Source organism: Haliotis cracherodii, unplaced genomic scaffold (genome assembly GCF_022045235.1).
Source record: "Haliotis cracherodii isolate W230 unplaced genomic scaffold, xgHalCrac1.p SCAF_1, whole genome shotgun sequence".
Lineage (NCBI taxonomy): Eukaryota > Metazoa > Mollusca > Gastropoda > Lepetellida > Haliotidae > Haliotis > Haliotis cracherodii.
In genome coordinates, this window is record NW_027266264.1 from 77,177,568 (window position 1) to 77,192,863 (window position 15,296).

A 15,296-nucleotide genomic window follows, 5' to 3' on the forward strand; every position below is an offset into this window, starting at 1 on the left:
GTGGTAAACGTCTGAGACCTGCATCACTTCCTCCCACATTAAGCTGACACGCCGCGATATAACTGTAATATTGTTAAAAGCGACATTACACCTAACTCACTGACTCATATAACTACATGTATTGTTTTATGACAACACTTACAGGGAATCAGGAATGAACAGTTCGAGCAATTACAGATGTGTATATTGCTTAGTAACAGATTTCACAAGATTACTTTTTTCTGAGACAAATGTAGATAATTACCGATTAATTTTAAAGTAATAACACATATATGTCTTTTCATCGAAGAAATGAAATTTCGTGTATATAAAAATATTTGATTTGGACGTGGAATATGTCCGACTTCAAAACAACTTAGTTCCTTTAACAAGCTCCGTTTCAACGGAGGAAATAAGTTATTAATTTTAAAATGTTCTGAATAAATTCACTTTCCACTTCTGTTCCGACCCGTGAAGATCCGGGGTAGAATACTTCTTAGGCAACCCATGATTGCCGTAAAAGGCGCCTATGCTTGTCGTAAGAGGCGAGTAACGGGATCGCGTGGTCAGGCTTGCTGACTTGGTTGATGCATGTCATCGTATCCAAATGCTTGGATCGTTTTGTTTGTTTGTTTGTTGTGTAACGGCGCACTCACCAATATTCCAACTATGTGACGGCGGTCTGGACCAGACAATCCAGTGATTGACAACATGAGCATTGATCCACGCAATTGCGATCGATGACATGCATCAACCAAGTCTGCGAACCTGACCACCCGATCCCGTTAGTCGCCTCTTACGACAAGCATAGTCGCCTTTAACAGCAAGCATTGGTTGCTGAAGACCTATTCCACCCCGAATCTTCACGGGCCACAGAGATATGAATTATACATGTTTGTATGATGAATACTCACGAAATGCATTGTGAAAAATTCCTTCCTGTTTCTACAAGATATCGGTTAAGCCGCTCAACACAGAAGAAGGTCGGCATGACTTTGCCTGTAGCTGTATCGCGTCACGTGGATCAAACTGTGATTTCTTTCTCTTCCCTCCATCTCGTTTGAGCGCATCTTTTAACTCTTAGAAATAATGTGCATTAAGACCAAAGAAACGCTGCTAACAATGCGAGATGAAAGGCAAAGTCAGGTCTGTATCTGAAACAAGGTTATCTAGGATGTTTAGCTGAGACTAAACCTGAAGTATGGTTATTGCTTCAAATTCTAGAAGTAATACTAGGGTTTCTCAATTCTTCTATACGCCTAGGTGTTGCGGTGAAAACTCCATTCCGGCCTCGGGGATTTGCATGACTAAGATTCATTTGGAAATTAACATCAGTCCTATATAAATCAAAATGTATAATTTCTATGTCATAATTTGGGTCCTTACTGGACCATCAAAAAAGGCACATTTAGAAGTTTCAGGACACCATGTTCACGGTAGAAGACGTGTTCATGTTTAAAATATTAAGCCAAAGCCTCCAAAGCCCCTTAGCACAGACTGTTTCACACAGTTTCTGACACCGCTACACTTGGTTTAATAGCTTAGAAGGTTTGACAAGCAAAACGCTAGCTCTCACTTGTGCACACTATTAAATGTTTTCAGACCAAGAGGTTCACATACACTGTCCTTTGATGTAATGAATACACTCACTCACTGGAAGGGTCTGACTGTTTTTCATCAGATTCATACAGCAATTCAGTTTGACAGCTATGGGAATGCGTTAAGAAACAATCATCCTTGCTAAAACGATGGAACGCCAAGGAGCTGTGTTCGAAACCGGAATGTGAAGCCGATTATTGCTTGAAGTGGCATACGTCCACACTTACTCACTCGTCAGAGGTCAGGTAAGAATCGTCTGCTGATTCAGTGTCACCGTGTGTGTTCGAGATGAAATCAAAACGTTCCATTTATATACATCACAATTACAGGTGAGATGGGTGAGGTGAAAAGGGTTTTAACGTCGCGTCCAAGATTATTGCTTGCATGTGTGTGTGTGTGTGTGTGTGTGTGTGTGTGTGTGTGTATCTGCTTGTACCAGTCCGGACTGATGCCGAATTCTAGTGCTAGCTCACTGAGATACTATGCCGCAGTTTAACATGTATACCCAACTTAGACGCAGAATACTGACTCCGAACCGACCAGTCCTTGTTTTATCCCGTTAATGTAGAGCGCCAGACAGGGTTACAACAAGTACCATATTTTAATGTCTTTTGATAAGACGCGGCCGGGGATCGAACCCCGGACCTTCCGCCTTCCGGGGGGACGCTCTACCACTAACTAGACCACGGAGGCGGTCCCATAACAATTATATACATGATAATAATTGGAGTCGTATCATGCGTTGTACTCCCACAGCAACATATGCAAAATTACAAGCAACACCGTTATATTACGCAAACGTTTATCCACACTATGTGATTCCTACGTTCCAAGGGGGCACGGGTGGCCCAGTCGTCTAAGGCGCCGCGATTCGCTGTGCATAGTTGCGTCCCTTGGGCACGCCAGAAACCTATGATTGTGGGTTCGAATCCCGGTTCGCCCCGATTGTGTTTCTAGGTTTGTCAGCACCATATCCGTGCTCGTTGGTTTCACCAAAGTGGTAATCGTCCGAGACCTGACTCACTTGGGGCTTTCCTCCAACATTAAGCTGACACGCCGTGATATAACAGGAATGAAAAGCAGCGTTAAACCCAACTCACTCACTCACATTTGTTCCAAATGTGTCTAGAGTTCGTAACAACACACATTTAATGTCTGGCACAACATCACACAATATGCTATTCACAAAATATTTTCAGCAGAGGTTGAGTACAACTGAGTTCACCCCAGTGAATTTTCCACGAGAGTCTCGTTCTAGCTGGTGTTAACGGCACGTGGCAGTCGTTCATCTCTCGACTCGATCTCACACCAGGAAGAGAGGGAGCACGACGCCACCACATCCACATACAGTTGAAATGAGCTTTGGCAATTTTACGAGCCTAACTCGAAATTAAGCAATTCGTTTCGTCAAGGTCAACTTGAAGCAGACGAAAGTGATTCGGGCGGAGACCGCCTGACGTGCGGAGACGGGAAAACTGTTTCACGACTAGTTTCGTTCAAAGCATTTTCGCACTACACATCTTCAAAGGCATAAATACTAAACAGTCGAAAAACGTCATGCAATTTGTCCTGTTGGTTTAGATCATGCGTGGTTCTCCCCAGCTCGACAGGTGTTGTAATTAACCAGATTTTGGAGACGATGTGGAGAGGATGCACACTATATACCTAATAATTACAGGAGTCATATCTCATCTTCTATTTCCAAAGTTACAAGCATATCCCCGGTATTACGCAAACGTTTGTCCACAAAGTATGGTAATGTAGCCCTTTTGTGTATTACGTGTTTAGGTCTTATTAACAGAATTAGTATTCGTTCGGCGGAATTGCAAATACGTTTATTTTCTAAAGAAAACAATATGTTAACTCTTTCTTCAGCCACTAGATCGTCGCCAAAAACAACTCGCTACACTCTCTCTACTACGAGAGGCGTTATAGCGAGGTTTAATGGTATGAACAGCAACTTTAGCGATACACTCAACGATGTATGAGAGTGCAACACTTCAGTTTACAAATACTTACTTGTCTTAGGTACGGATCTTGTAAAACGTCTGTGCCATGAATACTCTCACGGCTAAAGCAGATTCGTTATTATATCAATCTCCCCGCCTTTACACCCACTTAATGACAAAATTGTTATTGACACTTCGTTGTGATAAATCTTATGATAAAGGAGGTGGCCTAATTCGATAGAGATAGTTGATATATAGGGCACATATTATTAAGAAAATATATTTATATACTTTTAATAACTTTGAATACCTTCAATGCATATAAATCATGAATCGCAACATTAATGTTCACAAAACTACCGTTGTGGGATCACGTAACTGCAGTTTAAATCAATTAATAATAATAAATTATACATGATTGATACAGCTTAAGATTTCAGGCAGTATCAGATTAAAAAGTAATTAATTTTAAAGTCATGATTAGGCTTTAAAGGTTCATGGACAGAACATCTTGCCCTTGCAATGAAAACAAACTGAAACCCTGGAGCTAATTACTATATTTCCAAGTTCCAACCAGAACCTCCCAAGACATTGTTTCGGGCCAACTGGGCCGACATGGGATGGGATTATCTGTCGCGCGACTAGGTCACGACGAACTCACGTGACCTAAGTTGACGTCTGGTTGCTGATATCGTCTGCTCGTTGCACGAGACAAAAACTCAAACACAGACAACTCAAAGTCTCGCCATATGACCTATAATTTTTTCCAAGTTCTTAAACCGATCACCGTGTGCGATGGTCTGCTGTGCATTCCTCCCAAGTCATGACATTCGGGTCACTTGTTTGACTTAGCAAAACGGGCAAGTCAGTGGTTGGACTATGTCTTGTATATTACAAACGGCCGCCTCAACACTTCTGTCGTATTTCGTGCTAGGCGACAAGGAAATACGTGAGCCAACGACAGGGAAATGAATGAAGCAATATCCAAACTCTCAGACGTCTAATTTCCATATTTAATGAGTTTAAATGAAACACTGCATGTATTTTATCCGCGTTTCAATTAAGTCCCAGCCAGTGAGTGTCAGCGGTATATATACACACAGCATCCGGGCTCTTACAGATAGTGTATATTGTGCATAACGTACAGCCGCAGGTTGGAAGGTTGAAGGGCATGTCGCTCTATCACCAACGGTTATGTAGTTTCAAACTCGTCTGTGAAATCATTACGAAGGCAACGTGCTGGATTGAGCGACTGTGAAGCAGACGACACGGACTGCAGCCTAGACTGAAGCTGTTGTCCCAGGCGCGGCTCTGACAGATGGTAGAGGTAGGTCACTCACTCCTCCGATTTAAGTTTTGTAACTGAAAAGTTGGTATGTAAATGTTGTATACATGTGCACGATTAACCCTCCACACAAACATAGACACAAATTGTCTTATTCTCCTAAGATTTCGTTATAACGTGAATACGAGAACGTCTGTATTGATGTAGGTGCAAATTGTGTATATAACATTATGTCGTAGGAGTGTTATCGGGCAATATCCTCGTTATACCGTGACTATCTGTGCATTGTAAATAATACATTTAATGATGTAGGTATATCAGAAAATGCGTGTTTAATTTGAGGAACTATTTATTTATTATTGATTCATGTGGTTATAATGGTTACTAACGTCAATTTTAGATTCTGTTAAAATTTAACAGTACTATTAGTATCTTGAAAAAAGCACCTGTTACTAAGCAACAACCGATTCACATACATTTTACATTAGAATTGAGGCTAGTGTTCGGTTCTCAAATATAGGGGTGAGCTGATATGAGAATACCTAACATTCTGTGTGTTTCGTACTATCAACTGCATGAATATTATATTACAGATAAATAGACTCATTCAGCACTTTTCAAAGTGGCTGTAGGGTGTAAATGGTGGATGATGTCCTTTGAAGCATCCTGATGATTTTTGTGATAGATAAAGGGTGTTAAGAACGCAGTTATATTTAATCAGAATTACACATTCTTGTGATCTATCTAAACCAGGTGACACAGAAGCGACTGGCGTACGTGGGTGTGCATGTTCAATAATTATTGATCCTGTTTTATAGTCTCCTAATTGCCTTTTACTCGTATCCCACTGGCCATTCCTTTAATCGGATCCTGATACTTAACCCATGAAACAGATGACATGCACGAGATATATGTGTAAAATATAAGTATGGAACCACCCAATACATCCCAGGAAGTTATTGCTAAACTCGCACTGGTTAACTTAATATGTATTTCAATAATGTATACCCACACAATATTATCACAATCTTCAGCTTAGTATGGCATGACGCGTATGAAATATTACTTGTTACCGTGTATACGTAAGACATATCACGGATATAGTTTAAAATAGGGTTTCCAGTGACAAGTGGTTTGTTTCAAATGTACACATGAGTCACTAAGTACATTAAACGACTTTATGCTGGTACAGAGGACACCCTTCTCATACTTCCCGTTGTCTTTCTGTTTTCAAACAACAGCTATATCCGATTCTCCTCTATCATGTATAACAGTTATCACATATGTCAAGGTCATGTGACCTGTGTCATACCCTAAATTTGGGTCATTAAATAATGCTTCTCATATTTCATAAGATAAGGCTGCCATAACATGTCGGTCAAGTAAAGTCTTCTATTTTCAGAAACAAAGAACCAAACATTGTTAAAAAAAGGTTCAAATTGTATTTGGTTAAACATTGATTCCAGGAGATTTGCATGGCTAATATTAAAAGGAGATAATTATGTAATTATCTTTATAAAAATAAAAATGAATCACGTACATCATGACATGATCAGTTTAGAATGACGTCATCAAATCACAGATTGTAATTCGTTAGATATTGGCAACCTGTTAAATTGGTATTTCGTTCTCAAGACATATGCATATTTAATGACAAGTTGATCATGGGATACCGAATCATGATTAAAAGAAGAATCTGCTTAGGTGATGACAATGCATGGTGACTCAATGCCCGCACTGCAAGGTTAGCGATGTATCACGATGAAGACGATTCATTGACATACATAGATGTGACGTGTGCCACCGGTGGGGCAGGATACGCTCACCTTTTCCTGAATACCTGGTATCATCACTTTTTGATAGTGAGTCATAAACACATGCTTGTGATATAGTCGGAATCGGACTTTGCTTTTGGCAGAGATTTCTTGTATTTATGGAAAAGGGCTTTGTAGTGTTAATTGTGTGTTAATTTTGAAATTTTGATCGAATAGAGTCGCTATGCTATCCACGAACCTATTAATCAAACCGCTTTGTCTCGTTAATTCTTTACATTATAACAATGTTATGACGGGATATATTGTTTCATGTATTGAAGTTTGGCGCCATCCAGTTGCAAAATATGTTTATGAATCATGTATACTGTCGAACAATGTTTGGTTTATTAAAAAAGATAGGTCTGCAATTCACGTAATATCATTTCATAACAGTTTCTGGTCGGTTATTAGGGCGGACTATATTAATGAATTTACTTCACATCCAAATAAAGCCCGGAGCCTGGTATTTGAGGAGTCATTATTTCTGTCTTATAAAGTGATTGAGTAATATTCTTCGGCGGTGGTGATGGTATTGAACAACTTTATCAGTGCGCTCGCGAGCGGCATCAAAGTCACTGTTGACAGAAAGCTAGGCTAAGTGTTACACTTTCGTCAGATATGTTTCAACGATGCCCTTGCCATGGTTAACCGATGGGTAACCCGAACTGGCGCATGTAGTACCTGAACGGTCACCAACAACACAGAACTCACAAGTATTGTTTATATGTATATGTAGGATGGGCCATGTTCGGATCTCTCAAACTCTATAAGTTTCAGACTGAAATCTGATTGCTAAATTTAGTTTCTGCCCTGGGGACATATAGATATAGCAGTTTCGTTCAATGGCCTATATATTAAGAGATCGCTGTTCCATTATGCCTTATCTAAGGCTCGTTGATCAACTTTAGTGTCCATCACTTGCTCAGAACTTGTGGGCACGAGTGACCTAGTTTTCTAACGCGATTCGCAGTGTAGACTTGCTTCTCTTGGGTACGCCTAAACCTATCATATGGTTTGAATCCCGGTTGGTTCCGATTATGTTTCTAGGCTTGTCAGCACCATACCCGTGATCCTGGGTTTCACCAAAGTGGTAAACGTCTGAGACCTGCATTACTTCGGGCTTTCCTCCCACATTAAGCTGACCCGCCGTGATATAACTGGAATACTGTTAAAAGCGGCGTTAAACCCAACTCGCTCATCCACTACTCTGAACGTTTCCTGAATAACAGATGTGCTCAACGGACACAATATATTAAACAGTTGCCTAAAACTGAAAAATACAAGCAACACATTTGTTTGTAACCAAGGTGCATATTTTACCCGAATCAGACGTATATATTGTTGTAAATCAGTGTCATTTTTTGTCAAACAACGATTGTAACTGTATAACATTGTTTCTGTTGAGATTCAGTAGAAGTTCATGTCATTGTATTTGGACAAAGAGTAGTTGTCGGGAATGTAGTACTATTTAATGTAGGCAGTGGTGAGAAAGGTTTTTTTTATATTCAGATGCTCGAATTATTGGTACACTTCCCGAATATCATGGATGAATGTCAAGCATTATAAAACATGTGGAATATTCTGTGATGTTCAAGTGACACTGGACTGATCTGACAATGTGCAGACAATGCTAGAAGCTGGTTAGACTATATAAGTGAAGCGGGCGCGTCCCTGTCTAATCTCATGTTTGATCTGACATTACATCAAGACCAGTTTTCGTGTGAAGATCACTTTTCATCTTAAAAGTGTTCAGCCTAGGCCTATTTCATAAAGCCAATGAATATTGTACTACCACTCTATTGTGTACTGACCTTGTAATTGCTTTGCAGTAATTTGTATTGATTTGTAAACCTAGTTCATTTTGTAATACAAGTGCTGATTGGATACCATTTGTTGGTTGTTTGTTGGTTTCACACTAAATTCTTCTACGTACATATTTCTGGGTTAGCATATTGTTTCAATTCGGGAATCGACACGTATTTCTGTCTGTCTGTCTGTCTGTCTGTCTGTCTGTCTGTCTGTCTCTCTCTCTATATATATATATATAAATATAACGTTCATCATGTCAGCGCGTAAAGGTTATGCTGAACTTGCACATATAAGACATTAATGTCCCAGCTTGCACTTATAACCATTTGCCCGATTTATTTTCATATTTATATGTAATTTATGTATATTATTGCAATCTAATTAAGTGGTATTAATTACATATATGAAAGGAACACATGACCTCATCATAATACACCCAGCAGTGACAGCCCTGCATTAGAAACAGTTTCTTATGTCGACGCATATAATATGAACTATTTACACGTCAATCATGCATATCGCCATTCTATTAACATACAGGTCATGTACAATTACTTTATAAGGCAGCCTTGAGTGGCCCGGGCACCATATAGAAATCCAATCTGCTGTGTAATATAAGGTAATTCAATGAGGCTATTACATGATATCCAATAGAGATGGCGACAAAAGCCACTGCACTGGTTGTCCATTGATAAACCCCAGGCACACTCGGCGTGACGTGACTGGAAAATGGTATTACATCCGTGTTCAGTGGAATGCGACGATTTAACCGTGTGGACGTGTACGTTAACAAATAGAACACATACACAGCTCGCTCTTAATGTCGGGTTGACACGCTTTGATTATCACCCACGCATAAGCAGCACTCGCTTGCTGCATCGGCCCCTCTGTCCTAACTCACTCGTCTACGAACCAGCATCTGATATTCTTGTCAAGACAAGACTTACGGATCGGTGATATGTAACTGTTTCCGTGACCTTGACATTGATTGACGGTGGATGCTAACGTAAGAATAGGACATGCTCGCCTGTTTCATCACTTAAGGCTATCGTGACCTTGACATTGATTGACGGTGGATTCTAACGTAAGAACAGGACATGCTCACCTGTTTCATCACTTAAGGTTATCAGAGATTCGTGAGTGTACATTCCTGATGTCGCTTCCAGTTTGTTTGGGCCACCTCCGTGGAAAGAGCGTCTGCCGGGAGAGCGGAAGATCGGTGGATCGATCACCGGCGGCGTCATACCAAAAGACCTTAAAAAGATGGTACTTGTTGTTTCCTCGCCTTGTGCTCGGCATAAAAGAGGTTAAACAAGGACTGGCCGGCTCAGTGTCAGAAAACTGTGCTTGAGTGAGGAATTCATGTTAAAAGGCGTCATGGTATCTCATAGGACTAGCACTGTAACGCCGGCATCGGTCCGGACTAGTACAAGCAGCCACATACACATGTGGATGCACGTCGCTATATAAGTACAATAATCTGGAACGCGACGTTAAACCCTATTTCACCTCACCTCACCCCCCAATGTGTTTGGACTCGATACGAATACGACTAGGTAGGACTGCTTTCCAAGTGAACGATCCAAAACGAGAAGTGGTCGGTCACAATGGCAGATTAGTGTATACACTACTTACACGGGTGCATTGCTTCACATCTAGACTGTCAGGGTGTGAACGCATAGGAACACCATAGCTGTATAGTATAAGATAAGACTCGGGGACCATACAAGACGGCTCCGATCATGACGTTCCGAGGCCTACAAGCACGAACCTATGTCGTGTTACCATGATACACACGATGTTCACGAAACGACTGTGCTTGTCCTGCCTTGGTGACACACATGCATTTAGACTGGATGAAGTAGTAGGGGCTCTGGAAGACTCCAGCTAATGTCTCCTTCAAGTACATTGTTGATGACGACATTCTTCTAAGTCATTTAAGAAGGACTACAGGATCCTTGTTCATAACAGGTAGTCGCGAGTGTGTAAACATATGCTGCAAATATACCACCCAGGCAGTCAAATATCTCTTTTTGTCAAACAAATAGTGTGATCGTTATGCAGCTGCTGGGAGCTTGTCCATATGATGCAATTACGCCCGTTGCGTATACAGTCTCTTTGACGTCATGATAGAAAACACTATGTGTTGAAACAGTGGAAGGTTTTGCCATACCTGAGGCTGTACCTCAAGGCATTGCTTCTGATTGCCCGGGGCCCAGATCATTGGTGATCTATAGGGTGCAATATAGGGGAGCCCAGTCCCATTTTTACAAGTAATGGGTCATTTAACCTAACCAATGTCTATACGACCATCCGTAGTTTGTTCTACCAAGAATACAAACATTCGGAATTTTGGAAAATTTCACAACTCCTTTCTAAGAAAGAGGATATAAGAGATTGAATTGATCATTCTAATTCATTGAACACGCTAAGGTTAAAGGGTAAGTTCAAATAACCGTTTAGTCAGCTAGTATGTACAGAGGTGGTTTGTATGAAAACTGTATATGTTTTCAGCTTCAGGTGCAAAACCAGATATTTTTAAAATTATAACTGTGCGCCTTTCAAAACACCTTTAAAACCATGTATTTTTTCTATACACCCCACTCTCCCGAATGTCAAATGGACTGTCCCTAATCAACGTTAACTGCACGACAACGACGACAACTGATCAAGGACACTATTCAGACAACGACTTAGACGACAGCGTAGAAAACTTACACGTATAACACATGCACGGAACTGTTGGATAGTGTATATGCCTATCAATGATCAGTGATAATAGAAGTACCTTATATGCATATGGAAGACTACCACGAAGAAGACTGCTAATCACGTGTGCGATATATGTATTCCGTTATCTTTAAGACCGCCCGATTAGTGGATTAAATAACATATTTATATCTGCTCAGAACAAAACGACCATGGAATGTTTATCGGACACACCTATGTCACTTCGGTGACTACGTTAATTGTGGTTGTGTGATCCGATACATTCTACAATAACATGACGTGATATGTGCCATGTCACTGCGACGCTTGAGTGAGTGAGTTAGTTGGGTTTAACGCCGCTTTCAGTTGCTTCAAGGCATGACAAAATCTTAATATGGGAGAAAAGCCAAGAGGGGAGCAAGTCTTTAGACGTTTACCGCTTTGGTGAAACCAACGAGATTTGAGATATGATGCTGAATAATCAATGATCATTGGATTCGAACCTGCGATTACAGGATTATGGCTACACCGCCTCAGCGAATGACGGACTATGCGACAGATTGTTCGTAATTTCCCATTTGATATTGATGTAGTCTCTATAGCTTTAGGTAAACCCTAAAGCTATTCAGGGGCTGTTTTGCCTTAAAAGACATTTCTGAAATAAGATAGGTGCTGCTCAAAGTTTGCCTCAGGCGAAATGAGTACAGTTAATATCGTGCAATTCAGTGCCATTAGCTTACCGAGCCACACTGAAACTCGCTTTAAATGCTCATTGAAAATCGACAATGGCTAATGTTGAACTTGTCGAACATCAGGACGATGAATCAAATGAAATAAGCTAAAACATTGACTGTAACCTGCTCGCACCAAATAATACCCACCTTAGGGCGTAATTCCTGCATCCGATTGAACGTTCAAATCGCAATGTTCTAAAATGATGATTTCATCACAAAACGGATTCGGGTTCAATCAACATTACAGAGTTCACATTTTGATATGTTAGAGATTGTGTAGGATGCACCGATGCTTAATCATATCCTTTGATGGACCAAAGTGCACTTTAGCTTAAATGCAGGTTGCATATTGATTTGTGATTGTCGGAATTGCTCAGTTTGTAATGGGAAACAAAATGTCACATTTCCTCTTGAGTGGGTTCGTAGCGTTAGTTCGCCACTGGCTCATGGCTGAGCATGGTTGGTGTACAATCAGTCTAGGTAAGCATTTTTTGGTAATTATAGAAAATATATGTTAAAGGATTAATTAAAAATGTATATTACACTATCCATGCAATCTGCAGTATAGGCCTGTGGTCTTTCAGTATGTGTCTAAATAAAGATTGATTGGTATTTCATGTGAACAATCTACTTGCCTGTGCATGTATTTATGACACGTTTCATCACTAGGGCTGGATAGGCTTATCTTTGGCGAACACCGGGTATCTTTACTATTTGATAGTGATTCACATGCTACTGATATTGTCGAAATCGTGTAATGAATAGCGAAGATTTCTGATGAGTATGGAAAGGCTTTTGTCACTATGGCGTCAGAATGTTTGTTCACCACCGACAGTCTGCTTTCGAATCCTCACGTTTTCCTCCAAAGGCTACCGCAATATTACATACCTCGCTGATTCATCCTGTGTCACTCATCTGTCAAATTGACATGCTATTACCGTCAAACGGGTGTCTTTCAGTAACATTACTTGACTTGATTGTCGTGGGTACGGGTGGCCCAGTTGTCCCAGGTGGCTCAATTCGCCCTTCCGCCACTCACCAATTCCGATTCCTGTTTTACATACACATACTTTTTAATACTAATCTATACACATGGTCTAGTCTGAATATATTATGAGATAAAACAAGTGGTTCTGATTGCACATTTGTTTTTCCCTGAATCACTTCATCACACTAAAAGTTGCATTTTAGGTTTCGGATAATGAAGAGAATTGGAACAATAATTATTAACCGGTGCACATAAAAATGAATATTTGGATTTTGTAGGTAATAAGTATTTAATTTCCACCTATGACCAACACTCAGTTGCCGATGGGTCGATCATGTGAAGGTTATTTCTGGGGTCCCCGCTAACGCCGTTATGGGTGAAGTATTTAAAAAAGCGGCGTAAAACTCTTCTCGATCTCTCACAACTATTGACTTCTTGGTGACCTTAAAACTTGCTATTATTATAAGAATAGTTTATTACGTGAATAAAATTGTTTAATTTCTGTCTGACTGGAGGATAACACAATCACTCTTGTGCATCTTGGGCAATTGCAGCCATAGTTCCGGCGACGGGTTGGCCTGTGGTTTTCATCCATTTTCCTTAATCTCGCCAGAGGATGTCTTGTTGTGGCCAGGAAGTATTTAAGTTCACAAACGCACTGTCTGGAATCACTTGCGGATGTCCCTGGGACGCTTTTATTGCCCAATATGGTCTTAGGGGAAAATAGTTACCAGTCCTCGAAAAACGAAATTAAGATGCTAATAATGTTTTTGCAGAGCGTGAATTAAAGCGTGAAAAAGGCGACGGAACACCTTTTCAAAGACAACGATTTTTTTACATGTATATGTTACAGGAAATTGTGGAGTTCACATGGCAATGTAATGTGGGAAATTGATTTTTACACGGAAAACTGTCCACAAGTACGTAACCGTATATATTATAAAAACGATATATAATACACCAGACATTCGCCGCTGACACGACAGTTTTACTTGTTGTCGTCAACAAGGTCTTTAAAACATTTAAATATCCCAGAATTAATTTTATTAATGCTGACTGGAAACTGGACAGTAGTTAGTTAACACCCTTGCCTTGGGAAGATGGTTGGATTAAAGACAGGTTCGTCCTAACCTCAGACTAAGTCATATCCATGGATATCCGTATCGGCCCTATCCGTGAAGATCCGGGTAGAGAAAAGGTCTGCAGCAACCCATGTCTGTCGTAAAAGGCAACTATGCTTGTCGTAAGAGGCGACTAACGGGATCGGTTGGTCAGGCTCGCTGACTTGGTTGTGTGCATGTCATCGAATCCCAATTGCGTAGATGGGTGCTCCTGATGTCAATCACTGGATTGTCTGGTCCAGACTCGATTATTTACAGACCGCCGTTATATAGCTGGAATATTGCTGAGCGTGGCGTTAATAAACAAACAAACAGTATCGGCCCCTTTAAGCCGTCTCTACATCATGGGGAGTATTACACATAGACGACGTAATTCCCAATTGACCTGCTTCCATTTACCACTGTGTATATATAACTAGTTCCGACAGTCATATGAACTCCGTGCTGCCAAAGCCGTGACAGGCTGTAGCAATCGATAAACATTAAGTCAGAATTTGCTGCAGAAACGTTTCTAAACTGTTATATATATATATATATATACTGACCAGGTTTCCTCATGTCAGTGTGTTATGGAAATTAGAAAATGTTCGTCGCAGCATTGTATACAGTTAACCCTGTCTGTAACGAACACACGAGTACCTTTAACTAACGTACCTTATACCAAAATTACGACATGCATCCCAATGGGTTGTAAGGAATAGCACGATTGCTGGGAGTCATAGACGGCTTCGTACTGTACCAAGTTATCCGGCTGCATGTCTGAGGTACCATGTGTTTCAAGGATTGTTGCACGACTTTTACTCAAACGGTGTTTGGCCAGACTTGCAACATTCACGGCCTCAGTCAAACTTTCAGAATGTATTAGGTAGACATGTAGATGCCATTTCCAAATTCGACGCATCAGTGACCAAAATGCTGCCCGATGCAATTCCCTATTTTGACTCGTACCATGTGTTCAAATTTTTGTTCAGGTAAACAAATGACATTCTTTTGAAGGTGTTTTAATGGATGGCACCTGTAGGGCAGGGTATGTTTCCCGAACGCCTGTCATCATCACTATTTGGGGACCGTCGGGTAGCCCAGTGGTTAAAGCGTTCGCTCGTCACACCGAAAACCCGGGTTCAATTCCCGACATGGGTACAATATGTGAAGCCCATTTCTGGTGTCCCCCGCCGTGATATTGCTGGAATATTGCTAAAAGTGGCGTAAAACCATACTCACTCACTCATCACTATTTGATAGGACCCGTGAAGATCCGGGGTGAATAGGTCTTCAGGAACCCATGCTTGCCGTAAAAGGCGACTATGCT

At 40.7% G+C, this 15,296-nt stretch overlaps 1 protein-coding gene across 1 annotated transcript in view; it reads left to right on the forward strand.

Moving 5' to 3' along the window:
• Window positions 1-4,667: 4,667 nt before the first annotated feature.
• LOC139469111 (uncharacterized) overlaps window positions 4,668-15,296 on the forward strand; it is a 70,211-nt gene continuing 59,582 nt past the window's right edge. Inside the window, exon 1 of the mRNA XM_071251247.1 lies at window positions 4,668-4,854. The gene's annotated coding sequence lies outside the window, so the exon portion shown is untranslated. The remainder of the gene's footprint in view (window positions 4,855-15,296) is intronic.